Source organism: Lathyrus oleraceus, chromosome 2 (assembly GCF_024323335.1).
Source record: "Lathyrus oleraceus cultivar Zhongwan6 chromosome 2, CAAS_Psat_ZW6_1.0, whole genome shotgun sequence".
Classification (NCBI taxonomy): Eukaryota; Viridiplantae; Streptophyta; class Magnoliopsida; order Fabales; family Fabaceae; genus Lathyrus; species Lathyrus oleraceus.
The window spans coordinates 147,516,801-147,536,639 of NC_066580.1; positions in this window are offsets into that span (position 1 = coordinate 147,516,801).

Below are 19,839 nucleotides of genomic sequence, written 5' to 3' on the forward strand. Positions count from 1 at the left end.
TATGTTGAATTGTAATTTCTTGTATCGAAATAGATTGTTTGACAGAAGCAAGGAAATATCGAATTACTTAGTGTGTTTGAGTTGTGTCGAAACATGTTTCTTCACGTAAGATTTCGACTTAAGCCTAATTTTAGTAGTGTTAGCTATTTTGGATTTCTATAGTTTCGGGCTTTGATTTGTGGTGCAAGCTAATCTAAATCTATAAATAGAGGGAGTGATCCTTATTCTTGTAATGAGGTGAATGTTGCATTCACAAAATTTTACAATTGCAAAGTGAATAAGAAGTTTTTCCATAAGTTGTAGGCAAAGAGAATATCTGTAGAATATGTTTCTTCTCCTTCATCGTTCTTTACTTTCTTTCTCCATTGTTCTTCTCTTTTCATTGTTATTGTGTGAGTGATAACAATCTTGTTCATCAAGATTGATTGAAATTCTCCATAGGTTGTGGTGGATTTCCAACATTTGGTATCAAGAACTCCTGGTTTAAACGATTCGTGGGAAGAAAATCACCATGACAACGAATCATCCAAACGTGCATTTTTCAGCAAATTTTCCGATTCTCAAGAATAACAATTATGAGAATTGGTGCAAGCAGATAAATGTTGTGTTCTGTTATCAAGATCTTTGGGATCTTGTGAAGGAAAGAGTAACAACACTTGTAGAAAATGCGACAGATCAAGAAAATACTGCACATGAAGAATTGAAAAAGAAATATTATAAAGCTCTTTTTATAATCCATCAATGTGTTGATGCATATAACTTTTTGAAAATGTTAGTGATGTAGAGTCAGCGAAAGAAGCATGGGAAATTCTGGAGAAGTCATTTGGAGGCGCATAAAAGGTGAAAGATGTGAGGTTACAAACTCACAAAAGGACGTATGAATTGCTTCAGATGAAAGACAATGAAAGCATAACTGATTTCTTCACCAAAGTTTTGAAACTGGTGAATCAAATCAAGGTATGTGGAGACGTGTTGACATCAAGATCTGTTGTTGGAAAGATCTTGAGGTCGTTGACCCCAAAGTTTGACCACGTGGTAGTAGCCATAAAAGAGTCGAAGGATTTGTCAAAATTGACAAAGAAAGAGCTTCAAGGGATGCTCGAATCTCATGAACAAAGAATGGCTGAAAGAGCTGCAGGAAATTCGAAGAGTGATATGGCTTTGCAGGCGCAATCAACAAAAGAAAGGAAAGGCAAATGAAGCTGGAATGACAACAAAGGCAGATGAGGCTACAACAATTCGATTGGTCGAAATCAGCAAGAAGGAAATTGGTCGAATCAGAGAAAATCCCGGAACCAAGGCAACCAAAGATGTGGTGCTGCAGGTAGAGGAAGAGATGGTGATCAAAAGTCAGACAAGAGTCACATTCAGTGTTATAATTGTCAGAAGTATGGTAACTATTCTAGTGATTGTCCAGAAAAGCAGAAGAATCAAGAAACTTATGCAAAGCTGGCGAAACATGAAGAAGAAGAGACATTGTTGATGGTTATAACACGAGATGAAGAGAGATTCAAGGACCAATGGTACTTAGACTCAGGATGCTCATCACACATGTCTGGAAGGAAAGATTGGTTTGTCAACATAAAGCCCTCAATGAAGAACATGGTGAAATTTGCAAATGATAACACTCTAGCAGCTGAAGGTGTTGGTGATGTTCTGATTATGAGGAAAGATGGCAAGAGGTCAGTAATTTCAAATGTGTTGTACATACCAGGCATGAAGAGCAATTTGCTCAACATAGGGAAGTTAGTCGAAAAAAGAACTACAAGGTGTCGATCGAAGACAAGATAATGAGAGTTCTCGACTCAAATGGAAGGTTGATCTTGAAGGCTCCAATGTCTCAGAATAGAACCTTCAAGATTGAACTTAATGGGATGGAGCATAAGTGTTAGTGTAAGCCCTAGAGGCCAATACTTTTGGTACTTGTATCGAATTATTTATTAATAATAAAAAGACTTTTTTTTCTCTTTCTTATGTTTGTTTAATAAAGTCCCTATAATAGCTAGTCCGTTTAATGTATCAAGTGTGACTTAATCATGATATCCCATTAAACATAAGGGCACTATTCTTAAAGTATCCGTAGTCGAGCTTTGTTGTGAAGTTGGATAACATTAAAACATTAAGACTATTATGTATATTGACTGATGATCACATCTCATGGATCATGGATAATGAGTTATCAAGTCTTAAACATAAGTATGAATATTAGGAGTAATATTTATACTGGATTGACCCGCTATGAGAATAATATATAAAATATTATGCAAAGTGTCATAAGTTATTCTCGTGGTGATAGTGGTGTATACCACCCTTCGACCTGAAACCACTATGGACCCTAGATGTAGAGTTGAGTACTTTATTGCTGATCAAACGTTGTCCGTAACTAGATGCCCATAAAGACAGTTGATGGATACTCAACGAAGCATGCTGAGGGACATGAGTGATCTAGATGTAATTTATCCATCCTGCGTAACATGATAAATGTCTAAGGGTTCAATATTGAACTGGACAAAGATGACACGGTCTATGCCTTGTGTTCAATATAGATATAAGGGTAAAAGGATAATTGTACACACAAGTATTATCACAAAAAAGGATTTGTCGGATCACATGACATTTTCGTGCCTTGGGTAGCAGCGATGTGTTATTAGATACCGCTCACTATTTATTATGTTAAATACGTGATTTAATATAATTGCCAATGTCGTAAAAACCTACAGGGTCACACACAAAAGGACGAATTGATGAGAGATAGAGTAAATAAGGAACACCGTAAGGTACGGTGCACTTAAGTGAATTGTAGAACATCGTAAGGTACGGCGCACTTAAGTAGAATACGAAATGTGGTAAGGTACCACGCGCTTAAGTGATTTTTTGGTATACCATAAGATATGAGTCACACACACTTAAGTGGACTTTTTAGCTTGCAACCCACACAAGTGGTTCTATAAATAGAACCCTTGTGCAGAAGTATTTCATTAGATGAAATTTCATTTTTATTTCTTTCTCTGTCTCTCACTCTCTCTCTCTCTCTCTTTCTCTCTCTCTCAGCCTTCATTCATAGCAGCTAGCACTAAGATTGAAGGAATTTGTTCGTGTGGACTGAGTAAAGGCGTTCTCACCATTCAATGTTCGTGATCACTCCTTAGATCCGCATCAAAGGTTTCAATCGTCACAAGAGGTAACGATTTCTATCACTGATCATGCCCATTCGTAAGGATCACTAAAGGAGAAAATTTTAATTTCCGATGCGTTTTGGATCGCCATTCCCCTTCAATAAGTGCCTTGCAACAACAACCAGCAAATATGAATGGATATGGCATTATAGACTTGGCCATCTCAATTTCAAAGACATCAGAGATTTGAAGAGAAGAAATATGGTTTCAGGATTACCAGAAATCGACATTCCAAACAAAGTGTGTGAAGAATGTGTGCAGGCGAAGCAACATGAGAACAACTTCAGTAAGGATGCATGAAGTAGGTCGAAGGCAATTCTTGAAGTCATATACTCTGATGTATGTGGTCTTATCCAGGTGGATTCGATTTGAGGTAACAAATACTTTGTTACATTCATAGATGTTTTCAGTTGAAAACTGTGGTCTTACTTGATCAAGAAGAAAAGTGAAGTGATCGAGGTATTTGTCAACTTCAAATCTATGGTTGAAAGACAGAACGGTCAAAAGATCAAGACTCTGAGGACTGATGGTGGTGGAGAATATGTGTCGAAAGACTTCGATGCATTATGTGTGGAAGAATGGATTGTGAATGAGGTGGTGCCATCCTACACTCCACAACAGAATGGAGTCACAGAAAGGAAGAATAGAACCATCATGGATATGGTCAGAAGTATGTAGAAAGGAAAACATCTACCCAAAGAATTATGGGGATAAACTGTCTCGACTGCAACATATAACCTGAATAGATGTCTGACGAAGAAGCTAGAAGGAATCACGCCAGAAGAATGTTGGTCTGGTGTAAAGCCTAGCTTGAGTCATCTGAAGGTGTTTGGATCTATAACACATAGACATATGCTAGATCAGTTGAGAAGAAAACTTGATGACAAGTCGAGTCGGATGATCCTGATAGGATATCATTAAATTGGAGGATACAAGTTGTTCGACCTAGTGAACAAGCAAATGGTGATCAGCAGGGACGTGATCATAAATGAGCTTAAGGAATAAGATTGGACAATGAATGTTAAGAAGGACTCAGTGAGAATCTTATGTGATGAACCAACTAGTGAAGTCGAAAGAGAAGTTCGACAAGAAGTCAGAGGTGAAGTAGGCCCAAACAGACCTCAAAGAATAAGACATATGCTTGCAAGGTTGCAATAATGTGTGATTACATCAGATGATGTGGTCAATGAAGAAGGTGAGCTGATACACTATGCTTTCCGCGCAGATTTCAAACCAGTCAATGCAGTTGAGGCATTGAAAGATTCGAAATGGATGAAAGCAATGGACGAAGAGATGAAGTCAATCGAAGTCAACAACACTTGGTCACTTTTCGAATTGCCCAAAGACAAGTAAGCAATCGATGTGAAATGGGTATATAAGGTGAAGTTGAATGCCAAAGGAGAAGTGACTCGACACAAGGATAGACTTGTGGCGAAAGGATTTCTTCAGAAAAAAGGAATCGACTTCGACGAAGTTTTTGCACCTGTTACTAGGATCAAAACAATCAGGTTAGTTATTGGTCTAGAAAACATAAACAAGTGGAAAATGTGTCAAATGGATGTGAAATGTGAATTCCTGAATGGCCCCTTAGAAGAAGAAGTTTATATTGCACAACCCGTCGGATTTGTGAAACAAGGCGAAGAAAGAAAGGTGTAAAGACTGCATAAATCCCTGTACGGACTTAAACAAGCTCCAAGAGCTTGGAACAAGAAGACATATGGCTTTCTAAGAGAGAAATGATTTGTAAAGTGTAAAAATGAACATGGAGTATATGTAAGAAGAAACAAGAGTGAATTGCTTATACTATGTCTCTATGTCGATAACTTGTTGATAACAGGTAGCTGCAAGAAGAAGATCAAAGACTTCAAAGGTGATCTCAACAAGGAATTCGAAATGTCAGATCTGAGTGACATTTCATACTTCCTTGGCATCAAATTCTACAAGAGTGGTAGAGGTTTGATGATGCATCAAATAAGGTATGCAGGAGAAATACTCAAGAGATTTGAGATGCAAGATTGCAACCCAACTTCGACTCCAGCTGAGTCCAGATTACTACTGTCAAAAGATTCAGATAAAGATGATGTCGACCCAACCCAATATAGAAGACTTATTGGGTCACTTTGATACCTTTGTCACACAAGGCCTGACTTAACATATAATGTAGGTATGGTAAGTAGATTCGTGCAGAAGTCAAAGGTATCATATCTAGCAGCGACGAAGAGGATACTAAGGTATCTGAAAGGAACTCTTGACTATGTAATTTTGTTTCCTACAGCTGATGAAGGAAAAGAATGCAAATTAGTGGGATACACCAACTCAAGTTGGTGTAGTGATTCTGAGGATCGAAAATCCACAGCTGGCTATGTGTTTATGCTAGGTGGTGCACCGATTGCTTGGAGTTCGAGAAAGGAATCAGTAGTGGCATTATCGCTGTGCAAAGAAGAATACATAGTTGCTTCCCTTTGTGCATGTCAAGCGACATGGATGGTGAACCTGGTCGAAGAGATAACAACGAAGAGTCATGGAGCAATTACCATGAAGATCGACAACATGTCAGCTATCAATCTGGTGAAGAATCTGATAGCACATGGTCGAAGCAAACACATCGAAATGAGGTTCCATTATCTTCGGGAGCAGGTAGCAGATGGGAAGATGAATGTGAAACACTACAAAACTGAGAATCAAATTGCAGACATCATGACGAAGGGAATGCATGTCGAAGTGCTCAGAAAACTAAGAGCTATGATGAATGTAGATAGCTTAGACACAATGAATTATGTGATGTATTGAATTGTAATTCCTTGTGTCAAAGCAGGTTGCTCGACATGAGCAAGGAAGTGTCGAATCACCTAATGTGTTGAGTTGCGTTAGTGTGTCGAAGTGTCGAAGCATGTTGCTTCACACAGGATTTCGACTTAGGCCTAATTTTAGTAGTGTTGGCTATTTTGGACTTTTATAGTTTTGGACTTTGACTTGGGGTACAAGCTAAGTTAAATATATAAATAGATGGAGTAACCTTTATTCTTGTAATGAGGTGAATATTTTATTCATAACATTGTATTCACAAAATCTTACAGTTGCAAAATGAATAAGAAGTTTTTTCACAGATTGTGGGCAGAGAGAAACTCTGTAGAATATTCTTCTTCTCCTTCATCGTTTTTTACTTTCTTTTTTCGTTGTTCTTCTCTTTTCGTTGTTATTGTGTGGTGATAACAATCTTGTTCATCAAGATTGATTGAAATTCTCTATAGATTGTGGTGGATTTCCAATAAATTCATTTCTAATCTATGACTAAAAATAATTGATAATTAATTATGGAGAGAGAAAAGTAATTATCAATTATTTTTAGTTATTGATTGAAAATGAATTATTTTTAGTTATTGATTGAAAATGAATGAATGGTCATGTATAATAAACTTTAATAATTTACTCTTAAAGTAAGAATATTCCAACTCATTTATAATGTTTTATTCATTAGAATTGTTCAATATAACGTGCTATTTCTATTAATAATTTGAAGCTACTTAGAAATGTGACCGTCTTAGTAATATTAGAATTGTTATAATAAAATAGAGAACAAATATCTACCGTGATTTATATTGTTGCCAAATTTTATATAATCTTTTTTGGATGAAGAAAAACTATCCACTACAATTTTATCATCTAGTTCACAATCAATTGGGCTTATATTAAGTTCATATGTACTCAACAAAGATTCAAAAACAAATTAATAGCCTCCCCACGTGAACATCGTAAATTGGAGTGATTCTATAGGTTTTCTCCAACACAAAAGTGTCATTCTCGTCATATTGATGCATACACTAATTCCTACTCTATTTTGAAATGGGGAAAAAGAAACATTTCTTTCTAAACAACTTGCTCAGTTTAACACAAGATCTTGTAGAAGTAGGATAAGGGTCTTTTAGCTACATGACATCTTAAAAATGGAGAATGTCAACTAAAGGAGCATGATCGTCATGAGTAGCTTCTGAATGATATTAAGGAACATTGTATCAACATTAGTTTTGTTGTCCACTTCCTCATAGATTACATGGTAAAAAGGGGTCCAGAGCTAAATATTTCAATTGTTAGAACACTTGGAGAAGATACGTAGAGAGTTTTCTATGCCATCATCACATAAGGCACAATTAATGGAATATTTAACATCTATTTCTACATATCGTCCAAATCGAATTCTTGACTTTCGGCGATGCTTTGATCTTTCAAATGAGGTGCCATTGACCTGTCTCTTTGAGAAAACTTGTATCAATAAGATTCTGGATAATCAACTGATAAGAAATCCTTACCAAGTAGTTTCCATTAGTTTCTACGCTTCAAATTCGTATATGTGCTACTAGTGAATAAAAAGTGTGGTATTATATATTTCCAACACTAGTTGGATCAAAGAGAATTCTATTGCCTTCTTACTCCTACCAATCATAAAGGATAGTACCAAATACTTCAATGTAATGACTCGTTGGTTCATAATAAAAAAGAATGTGATAATGATCAGAAGTAGGGGTTACTAAGTTCTCTAAGACTATGTTTGGATTGATGGAACATAACAGAACGGAGCGGAATGGAATATGACGAGGCGGAAAGGAGTTGAGTGGAATGGAATATAGATCCCACTCCGTTGTTTGGTTACTTTATTAAAAATGTCACATTCTATCACATACATCCCAAATTGGATGGAACAAAAGATAGAGATTTGGATGGAATTAGATGAAATGGATTCCATCATGTTCCATTCCATTCCATCAATTATTTGCAAATCCAAACAATTGAATCTAATTAGTAACCACTCCATTTCATTCCATCTCATACCACAAATTCAAACATACCCTAACTTTGACATTGGGAACTTTTGAAACCAAGTGCGAGAAGCTAAAACTTTACCTAAATTTTCCTTAACAATTCTCTCAATTCCCAGACTCTTAAATGCGCATAACACAACTGATTTAAGACCACTAACAAGCCAATGAGCTCTATATGTTATGCCTTTTTTTTATCTGGGCTGCTAAGAAATCATTGAAGTCACCAATGACACAACATAAAAAGTTTAAAATTTTGAAAGTTGTCTTTGTTGAATTGTAATTCCTCGTGTCGAATCAGGTTGTTCGACAGAAGCAAGAAAGTGTCTAATCATCTAGGTATCGAAATGTCGAAGAGTATTTCGATAGTGATGTTAGAGTACTTAATTTTTTTGTTTAGCTAAGTTAATTAGATTAGTTTTAAGCATTGCTTAAGAAACAAACAAGCACAAAATCTATAAACAGGGAGTAATCCTTATTGATTGTAATACATCACAATAAAAGTGCACTTGCACCAGTTGAATAAAATTTTAGTTTGAGAGCAGAGAGTTACTCAGCATAAATTCTTCTTCTTCCCATATTTCCTTAAAACCCTAAGATTGGTTGATTTACTTGGTCGGTTAATTGAATTCCAAATTCCGGGATTCCGGATTTCTGTCTCTTAATTACCTCTAACATTGTTGGTTTGACGAGTAATTTGAAATCACACAATGGAAGAAGAAACCCATAAAAAAACCATACCTCTATCTCTACCAATACGTAACAATAAAATAAAATAAAAATCCAAAAAATAGGGAAGTTATTTCATTTTATTAGTGGTGACAAGATTCTCAAGAAGGAAGATAATATACTCTTTATACATATGGATGAAGTACTTAAGATAGTACTTATAGGTTTTACCTAGGTCTCAATAGTTCCAGGTTACAATTTTTGGTGGTCTGGGTGGATCTTATGTAAACAACATTGCTATTCCTACACCATTTTCTACATCAAATACTTACACCGTATACAATATTTACCGTATTTATACGGTGAACATTGTATTTTTAAAATAAAATAATATATTTATGAACAATGCGTGAATAGTACGTGAACAGTACGTAAACAATACATGAATATGACGACACGTGAACAATGTCTATAAACAGTGACTTAAAATAGTGAAAAAAATTGGTTAATTAAATGTAAAAGGTTGGTTAATAAAGTGACGAAATTGGTTAATAAACGTCCAGATATTAAAAATAATTTTGAACAGCCATCGAAATCGGTTAATACAAATTATGAAATTGGTTAAACAGGTTATGAAATTGGTTAATAAATGTTCAGATAATAATTTTTTTTTTTAAAAAAAAACTTTTATATATTTAAAAAAATAATATATTATTACAATATTTTACTGTACATCGTACTGACGGTATAGGTGTAGAGTCTAGGAATAGCATTTTTCTATGTAAAAGATTGAAATAAATATATAAATGAATCACATATTATTGTGTTTATTTTGAACAAACTTTATTTACTTCATAATTGTATGCAGAACTATATAAAAATTTACCCTGTATAGTTGATATTATATATTAAGTATTAATTTGTACAATAAATTATACTTAATTTACTATAACTTTTTTCCATATATGTATTTAAAATAATTTTGACGGAAGAAAAATTGTCAATAATCAAAGTAAATAGGGTGAATATTTTGTTTGGAATACATCCTTCCGAATCATTATGAATCAATGATTGATTAATTACTTCGTGTAGTGTAGAGTTATTATTTGTCCAAAATAAATTAATCATGAGAACATCACAAACGACAACACCTCTACTCATTCTATATGCACTCGATCTTTGATGAGAGAACCTTCTACATATAATTCTACCTATAATATAACATAAGATTAGAGAGAACACGAACACGTAATCCTATTATGGCTAGGATTTTAAAAAATATGTAAATTAGTGAGTATCACCTTTAGAATAAAGGTTTTATTTATAGAACAAATATCATGCGCACCATAAGTTATAATGTAATTTGTTTCTCTAATTCCCATTGTTGCACTCTAAAAGTGCACCATCGAATCATAAAATAAATATTATTCATTCATATAATCTCTTGTTTATGCATCCTTATGTATATGATCTTATAGGCTACTATAACATTGACAACATTATTAAAGAATCTATTTAATATTATAAATAGTTAGCGATATCTAACAACACATCACTTATACGTAAGTAACACGAATCTCATGTGATCTCACATAACTTTTATGTGATAATGATCATGTGTATAATTATCCCTTTTTTTGATATCATTATTGAACACAAACCATAATATATGTCACCTTGATATAATCCAATACTATATTCCCTGATATCCAAGTATACTTAGTAACAACAAGTAAGCTCAATAATCCATATTGACTTATTTCAACATGACCATGTATTCTTCAATCAGACTTGATGAAATGACTCATAGATATTACTCTCGCACATGTAGATGAAAAAAATTCACTTAGGTCATTATTGTCCCTCTGCATTACTAATAGAGTACCTAACTAAGTGGCTTTATACGATATTTGACAATACTAAAGTGATCAGTTCAACATATAACGACTTTAGTGGTTTTAGGTCAGGGTGACATACACTGCTATCATTATGAGAATAACTTATGACACTTACATAACACATTATATAGTATTCATATAGTGAGTCAATCCAATATAAATATTACTATATATATTTATACACGATTTCTCATATCCATTTCTTATGAGATGTGATAATCAATCTGCTCACACAATTGAATATATGCATTATTGTTGTCTCATTTGACAATAAAACTTAACTACCGATACTTTAAGAAAACATCCTTATATTTAATGGGGATCTAACATTTAAGTTGTACTTAATCTTTTACCATACAAATTAACTATTTAGGAATTTTGTTACTTTAAAATAAACATAATAATTTTTTTTTTATAATTACAAATTCTAAGTTAAAAAATAAAATCATTGGCTTTTAAAGATTACATCGACAATATCCTAGTAACACTAGAGACAACCGAGCATGTACCTAATACTCATAGATTTAATATGATCAACATGCTTATACCGAGTAGTGTCTTTGTAAGCGGATCAACAACATTGTCAAGTGTTAGTACTCTACATATATTCACACACCCTATTTATATTATCTTTTAAATGAAGTTGTATCGTCTAAGTATGTGTTTGAATTGATGGCAAGATCTAGAATCCTTATTTTGTGCAATGATAGAATTGTTATTAGAATAAAGATCAAGGGAATCTATAATAGTAGGAGTTATACAAAGTTTACTAGTTAAGTTCTTGATACAAACAAATCATTTTGGTGCATTTTAGATAAAATATACTCGAACTTTGTTATAGAGTCATAAACTATTTCTTCCTTGAACTCTTTCAGCTTAAAAAACTACCATTTAGACAAATCACATAACTATATTATGATTTGAAGTCCTTTTTATATGTATGAAATTTAGTATCCCTATAACCTATTACATCAAGTTCTTCCCGACCTCTATATACCAAAAACAAATCTTTAGTTATTCTTAAGTTCTTAAGGATATCCTTGACAATAATCCAATGACCACCATCGAATTAAGATTAGTATATGCTCGTTATGCTCAAGACATATAAGACATCTGACCGAGGTATACATGATAGATATAGATGAAGATGCATATGGAGTGTTATTCATGAAATCCCTTTATTATTTTGTTGAAGGGGAATGTGATTTTGATAAACACACACCATGTGACGCGAACATGAGATTTTTCTTGAAACCATGCATATTAAAGTCTCTCAACACTTTTTCTATGTATGTACACTAATCCAATCCAAGCAACCTTTGTGATCTATCTCTATATATCCTTATTCCTATTATATATAGGTATATCCACTTAAATATTTCATAAAAAATAAATTCCCTAACCACATTTTAACTTGTTGCAAGGTAGGGATATCATTTCCAATGAGTAATATTTCATTTATATACAACACTAAAAATACGACTATGATTCCATTAACCTTATTGTAAATACAAGATTCATATTCAATTTTAATGAATTTAAATTGTCTTATAGTCTAATCAAAACAATGACTCCATCTTTTGGAAGCTTACTTTAATCCATACATTAATCGTTGCAAACTATATTTTTTCTTTGCCATGTTCTAGATTGCCATAGTCTTTAGGTTGTATTGTATACATGTCCTAAAGGAGATTTTCATCCAGGAAAAAAATTCTTTACATCTATATATCATATTTAATAGTAGTGGTACGTAGTGATGCAAACGCAATTGATTAAAAAAATTAAATTTTCATTGAAATGGATCCTTATGATTGGTCATGAGATAGAGATCGATTGATTACCTCATGTAGCACAAAACCCCTACTCATTAAAAATTGATAATCCACACTTAAATTTTTTGTAACGAGAGAACCTTTTGCATATAAATCTAATTGTGATCGAACATGATCCTTAAAGAGAACATATACTAAAAATACTAACGCTGCTAGGATTTTAAGATTGTGTGAATGAGTGGGTATCAACTCAGCATAAAGGTTCTATTTATAGAACAACTTATGAGCATCATAACTTGTGGTGTATTGGGTTTCTCTAATTCACATTTTGCCACAATAAAATGCACTATTGAATCATAAAAGAATGTTACTAATTTATTTAATCTCTTGTTTATCAGTCATTCATGTGATTTGACACAAACTTTTCATGATAACTATTATATGTATAATTATCATTGTCTTTTATATATATATATATATATATATATATATATATATATATATATATATATATATATATATATATATATATATATATATATATATATATATATATATATATTAAACACCAGACATAATATATGTCATCCCTGTATTTTTAAATATTATATTTCTTGATACTCAATGATACTTAGTAACAACAAATAAAGTAAATATTCCATATTGACTTATTACAACTTGACCATTGACTTTACAATCATACTCGATTAAGGAACTGTAGATACTACTCTCACATATGAAGAATGAAAAAACTCCATCTAGACCACTTATATTCCTTTGCATGACTCATGGAGTACCCACTTAACTGACTTTATAATTTTTATTACACCAATATTAGTCCTAAACTCTTTCGACCGCACAATGTAAACCAGGGTTCAAGAATACCTTAGAAACAACACTGAGCAACCGTCAATGGTTGGCATCTTCTCATTGAATGAACACTCCACCCGAATAGTGTATTAGAAATTCTCGTTCTTCTTTGTCCTTTGAGTTCTTTTCCCCTCTGTGACTTAGGAGTTCTAAGATATTTTCTTGATAGTTTTCTTCTTTGAACCAAGTCCTTGATCACATGTTTCAAATGGATACACTCCTTAGTATTGTGCATGTTACTTTTATGAATCTATAATATCTTGATTTGTCCATACGCATTCTATTCTAAACCTTCATCGAAAATTAAAATTTTTATTCTCAAAACTCAATGTTGGCACATTCTTGAAGAATATGCTCTCTAGAGGTGTTCACATGCATATACACCTTGTATCTAGATGAAGGTTGATCTTTACTATCATTTACGTGCCATCCTTTTTTTTTCCACTTGTGTGTATTGATTCTAGATCTGATGCCCTAAGTTTCTGTAATCACCTCTAACATCCCCTCATATTGAATAATTTTTTTTCTTTCCTGAGAAAGTCAAGTTCTTGGGTTCTTTAATTCCAATGTACTCAACAAACTTTGTTCCTTTATGAAATCCTCGACTTAACAAATATATCTTGATTTTGTCCTATATGTCATTCACCAAGATGACATTCTTATTGAATCACTCAATATAGATCCTCATTGATCCATCATTCATTTGTATAATTGCATCAAAATTTTCTACAGACTTTGATTGCCTTCAGGATACATTGAAGTTGGTTGTGAAACATATGCACAATTCACACCAGTATTAGATATATTTTGGCCTTAGACCCATGAACCATGCCATTGCTCCCTCATTTAATGTAAGGATGAACAAATTGCACTAGGAGGCCCCTTCACCATTTGAAGGTCCCTAGGGGATGGGATAATGATTGATTCAATGGGTAAAGGAAAATTATCTCGAATCCCCTCCTTATCCCAAGACTTATAAGAATAAAACAAATGGTGATCATAATGTGAAGGGGAGTAAAAGGTCTTCGAACAAGTTTTTGGTCTCACGGTTTCTCATTAGAACCCAGGGGACCTCCGTGTTGTGGGGAGAAAACCTTGCTGTTGGTGTTGCTAGAGATGAAGTCGACCAATAAACTTGTCTTGAAGTTCTAGTGTCAGCGAGAGCATGACAAGGTTAAAAGTTCGTCCAAACACTACGCCAAATAAGGGAAAAGAGGGCGCTTTTTTTGGCCTATAACAGCGCTTTAAAGCGCCCTCTAATCTGGCGCTGGCATAGGTAAAGACAGCGCTTTTTTTCCTGGTGAAAGCGCTGTCTAAAGTGGCTCTTTAAGCCCTTTAAGGGCCACTTTAGAGGGCGCTTTTTAAAGAAAGCGCCCTCTAAAGTGGAAACATTTAAGGGTTTAGAGGGCGCTTTTACTGGAAAGCGTCCTCTAAAGTGGAAACTTTTAAGGGTTTAGAGGGCGCTTTTACTGGAAAGCGCCCTCTAAAGTGGAAATTTAAAGGGTTTAGAGGGCGCTTATTTTGGGAAGCTCCCTCTAAAGTGGGTGGTTATTTAAATTATTTTTTTTAAAAAGCGCTATATTTTTTTATTTATTTTAGACAACCTGTATATTGAAGCAGTACACCCAAAACTGTATAATTTGAAGCCCTTTTTCACACATTGCATTCAACAAGCTTTATATACAACAATCCATACATATACAACAATCCACTGATATATAATCGTTTAACTTCTAAAGATTCTAAATATACAACCAATTCATAACTTAAAAAGAAATAAAACTAAGTAGCAAAAGCATCTCTGAGATGTATGTTTTTTTTGCTAGCAGCAGTCTTCTTAGCAACAACCTCTTTTTGTTCAATATCAATAGCATGAACCTAAAATATCATAAAATTAGTTAGGTGATGTATAAGATCAAGAATTAACATTTTCTATGCATAAATATCATATAATTGTGTTTATACCTTTTTTTTATGCAACTGACTCGATTTGCTGCGTAATCCCCTTATATTTTTGGTCCCTTATCTTTTGAAGATAGAATTGATATTTGTTTAGATGGACATGTTCAATTGTCGTAGAGGGATACTTTCAAATATCCAGCATCATCATCTACGCGAATGAGGCTTGACGACAATGGAACATCTCCATCTAAACAAATATCAATTGATACTTTCAAGTATCCCTTGCCCCTTGCACGAATGATTGACTTCATAATAGCCATTTTACCTGTAATAAAGAAAACAATTAAAATCAGATGACAAATGTAAAAACAATTAAAATCATAAAAGTCATTTTACCTGTAATAAAGAAAACAATTAAAATCATTTGACCTGTACCTTTTTCACTAAGTTCTCTTTCTTTTCTTGGTTGGAATATATTCTACATGTCTCTTAACAACACGGACGGTTGGATTGATCCAAATACCCTCATTATGATCATTTCTAATATATGAATCATTTGATATAATATTCTCATCTTGATCATTTCTGGTAAACGATTCAATCTCAACATCAATATCACCTTGATCTCCAGTGTTTTCATCAATTACTTTGTTGGAAAAAAGAACTATAGACCATTTCGTACTTTTCGGATCATTGACATAGAACACTTGTCTAGCTTGAGAGGCTAGAATAAAAGACTCATCTTTGTATCCCACCCTATTAAGATCCACTTGCAAAAATCCTGACTTATCCATTCGAATGTCGTTATTATTTTCAACCCACTTGCAACCAAATATAGGAATCTGAAACTTCTCATAATCAAACACCCAAATGCGCTCGATAACACCAAAATACGACAGATTTGCAAATTTGGGGTTTAAGTCCTTCACACTTGATATGTGCATTGCTTCAGCTACCACGGTGACACCACTATTCTGCATAGTACTTTTATCATCTTGTTCTTTGGTATAAAATCTGTATCCATTAATCGCGTATGCGCTATAAGAAAAAACATGGAAACTTGGACCATATGCTAAGCATCTCAACCTTTCTGTTATTGAAGCGGGATCTGAATAATACTTTGAATAAATATGATCCTTAAACCAAGGTATAAAACATCGATTGTGCTCTCGTACTATCCAATTTTCATTTCTATTGGGATTTAAACCTCGGAGAACATCCTTGTGAATTTCAACATACGGCTCAACCTCATTCTCATTGTGCAGAACATACAAATGCACTTGATCCCGTTCGACCCTTGATACTGCCACGGTTTTATTTCCAATTAGATTTTTTCCTTCTTTCTTTTCGACAAGCTGAGACTTGGGGAGTCCGATTGACTGAACATTAGACAAATATTCAGTACAAAACTCAATCGCTTCTTCAACAATGTATCTTTCAATCATACAACCTTCTGGTCGACTTCGGTTCTTCACGTACCCTTTTAATATTTTCATATAACGTTCAACAGGGTACATCCATCTCATATAAGCTGGTCCACACAATTGTGTCTCTTTCACAAGATGAACAATTAGATGTACCATTATGTCAAAAAATGATGGAGGAAAAAACATTTCAAGCTCACACAAAGTAATAACGATTTCTTTTTGCAACATTGGTAAGATCGCAGGATTGATCACCTTACTGCAAATTGACTTGAAGAAAGAACACAACTTAGTTATAGAGCTTCTTACCTTTTCTGGAAGAATAGAACGTATACCTATTGGGAGAAAATGTTCCATTATAACATGGCAATCATGGGTCTTTAAACTCTTTAACTTGAGGTCTTTCATAGACACAAGTCTTCTAATATCTGAAGAGTATAAGCAGCAGGCGGTAGATATGTTCGTTTTCCTTTCTTCAAGGGTCCTAATTCAGTTCTTATTCCCATCGCTATCAAGTCCTTTCTTGCCTTAAGGCCATCCTTAGACTTTCCTTGTATATTGAGTAACGTGCCAATAACACTTTCAAATACATTTTTTTCAATATGCATAACATCAAGAAAATGTCTCACATACAAGGACTTCCAATACAGCAATTCAAAAAAAACTGACCTCTTCTTCCACCCACTTTTGACAAGTGTCTGGGCAAAAGGCTTGCCAAACTGAGTATCCAAATCTTTCACCTTTTCAAAAATTTGATCACCCATCAATATAGGTGGAGCTCTGCCTTGTTCTGTCTCTCCATTGAACGCCTTTCTCCATCCACGGTAGTGATGATTTGAATTTAAGAATCTCCGATGACCGAGAAAGACATTCTTCTGACCAAACTCCAAGCGTTTCCAATCTGTTTTATCTTCACAAATAGGACACACACATTGACCTTTTATGCTATACCCTGATAGATTTCCGTATGCTGGAAAATCATTAATTGTGCCAAACAACATCGCCCTCAAGTTGAAACTTTCTTTCCTATATCCATCATAAACCTCCACACCGGTCTCCCACAAAATCTTTAAATCTTCGATTAAGAGCTTCAAGTACACGTCTATGTCATTCCCTGGTTGTTTAGGTCCAGAAATCAACATAGACAACATCATGTACTTACGCTTCATACATAGCCATGGAGGTAGGTTATAAATCATAATAATCACAGGCCATGTACTGTGTGAGATACTCTGGATACCGTGTGGGTTCATTCCATCAGTAGATAATGCCAAGCGAAGGTTTCTTGATTCTTCTCCAAATTCAGGATAATCATTATCAATTTTCAACCACTGTGGTGAATCTGCCGGATGTCGATACTTTCCATCTATAATTCTTTCATCTGCATGCCAGGTCAAGTGTCTTGAATCGGTTTCACTACGAAACATGCGTCTAAATCTCGAAATAACAGGAAAATACCACAAGACTTTTGCTGGAGACAACTTGTTCTTATATCGCGAGACACCGCATTTAGGACACTCATTTAACGATGCATACTCATTTCGAAACAAAACGCAATCGTTTGGACATGCATGTATCTTATCATAGCTCATGCCAATAGAGCACAACATCTTTTTGGTCTCATATGTTCGATTGGGAAGAACATTATCCTCAGGAAGCATATCTTTCAAAAGGGCTAATAACTCTGTGAAACTTTTATCCGACCATCCATTGCCCGCCTTTAAGTTGTACAACTTTAATACCGCAGACAATCTTGTGAATTTAGTGCAACCATCATACAAAGGTTTCTCTGCATCACTTACCAACCTCTCAAACATTTCGGGACAATCCTTAAGATCTCCTTCAAGTGCTTCTGCAATCTCTTCAACTCGATCACAATCGTATGTATCTGCGCCACTATAGTTTGAGGCATAGGTCGTACTATCCCCCGGTTCAACATTCTCGTTACTTTTCTCACCATGCAAATTCCAACATGTATAACTTCGATCAATTCCATGCCTCATTAGATGCGATGTCAACTGAACTGCGTCAACCCGTTTCCCATAACAACAACCCAAGCAAGGACATATCATTCTACTGGGGTCTTCGGCGTGCGCAACGGCAAACTTAACGAATTCTGATACCCCATTCTCGTACTCTCTCGACAATCGATTGGAAGACATCCATGTATTATCCATTACTAATTAGAATAAACAAAAAACAATTTCAGAAGAGAAACCAAAAATGGGATGAGACAAAATAATTTCGCTTTATTGAGTTAGTCTCTGTGCAGGGCATTCATGTCTCCATTTACTCTATCAAATAACATCCATACCTAAACTTCTTAAGTTACTAGCTATGCTATGTACGCTAAGTTACTAGAATCAAAGGTTTCTAATGTCTCTATAATGCAACCATAACCGAACCCTAACAACAGTCTTTGAATGTGATTCATAGCGATATCAAATTCAGCAATTTAAAAACCAACCGTCAATTGCCTAATAAACCCAAACTATTTAAATGACTATGAATATTGAAACTTTACAGGTCGAAACAAACGTAGCATAGACAATAATAACATAAAACTGAAATGGGGCAAAGCTAAAACAAAGCAATACTGCAAGTAATAATGTATGCATCGTGTACCTTTGATTGGTAGAAGGAGGAAACGTCGTAGATCTAACAGAGGTGGAAGGAGAACGCCTTAGAACCCTAACGTGAAAAAGAACGAAAATAACAGAGAGTGAAATAACAAAACGCGCAGTATGTTATAGTTTTAATGTTTACTAAAGGGGACCTTAGAGGGCGCTTGTGGAAAAAAAGCGCCCTCTAAAGGGGGCCTAAGAGGGCGCTTATGGAAGCGCTCTCTAAGGCTTTCCAGAAGCGCTTTATAAACTGGAAATGCACATGGACTTATAACAGCGCTTTTTTAAAAGCGCCCTCTAAGGGTAACCTTAGAGGGCGCTTTCTAAAAAGCGCCATGTATTGTTGTCCCTCTATCTCCTCCTTATTTTTTCGCTTCACCTTAGAGGGCGCTTTATTACAAAAGCGCCCTCTAAAGTGCGCTGTCTATTGCTCCTTATTTTTTCGCTTCACTTTAGAGAGCGCTTTTGTAATAAAGCGCCCTCTAAGGTGCGCTGTCTATTCCAGTTTTTGGCGTAGTGAAACTATCATTTGTTTATATCGAGAATTCACCACCATATTGAAGTTAAGTGGAAACATGAAAAAATTAAACCTATTTCCCTCAAACTACACCATATGATATGCAAATATCTTTTCCTTCAAGTATTTTTAATAGTGAGGGCATTGTTGACAAAATCGGGTGCAATGGTCCT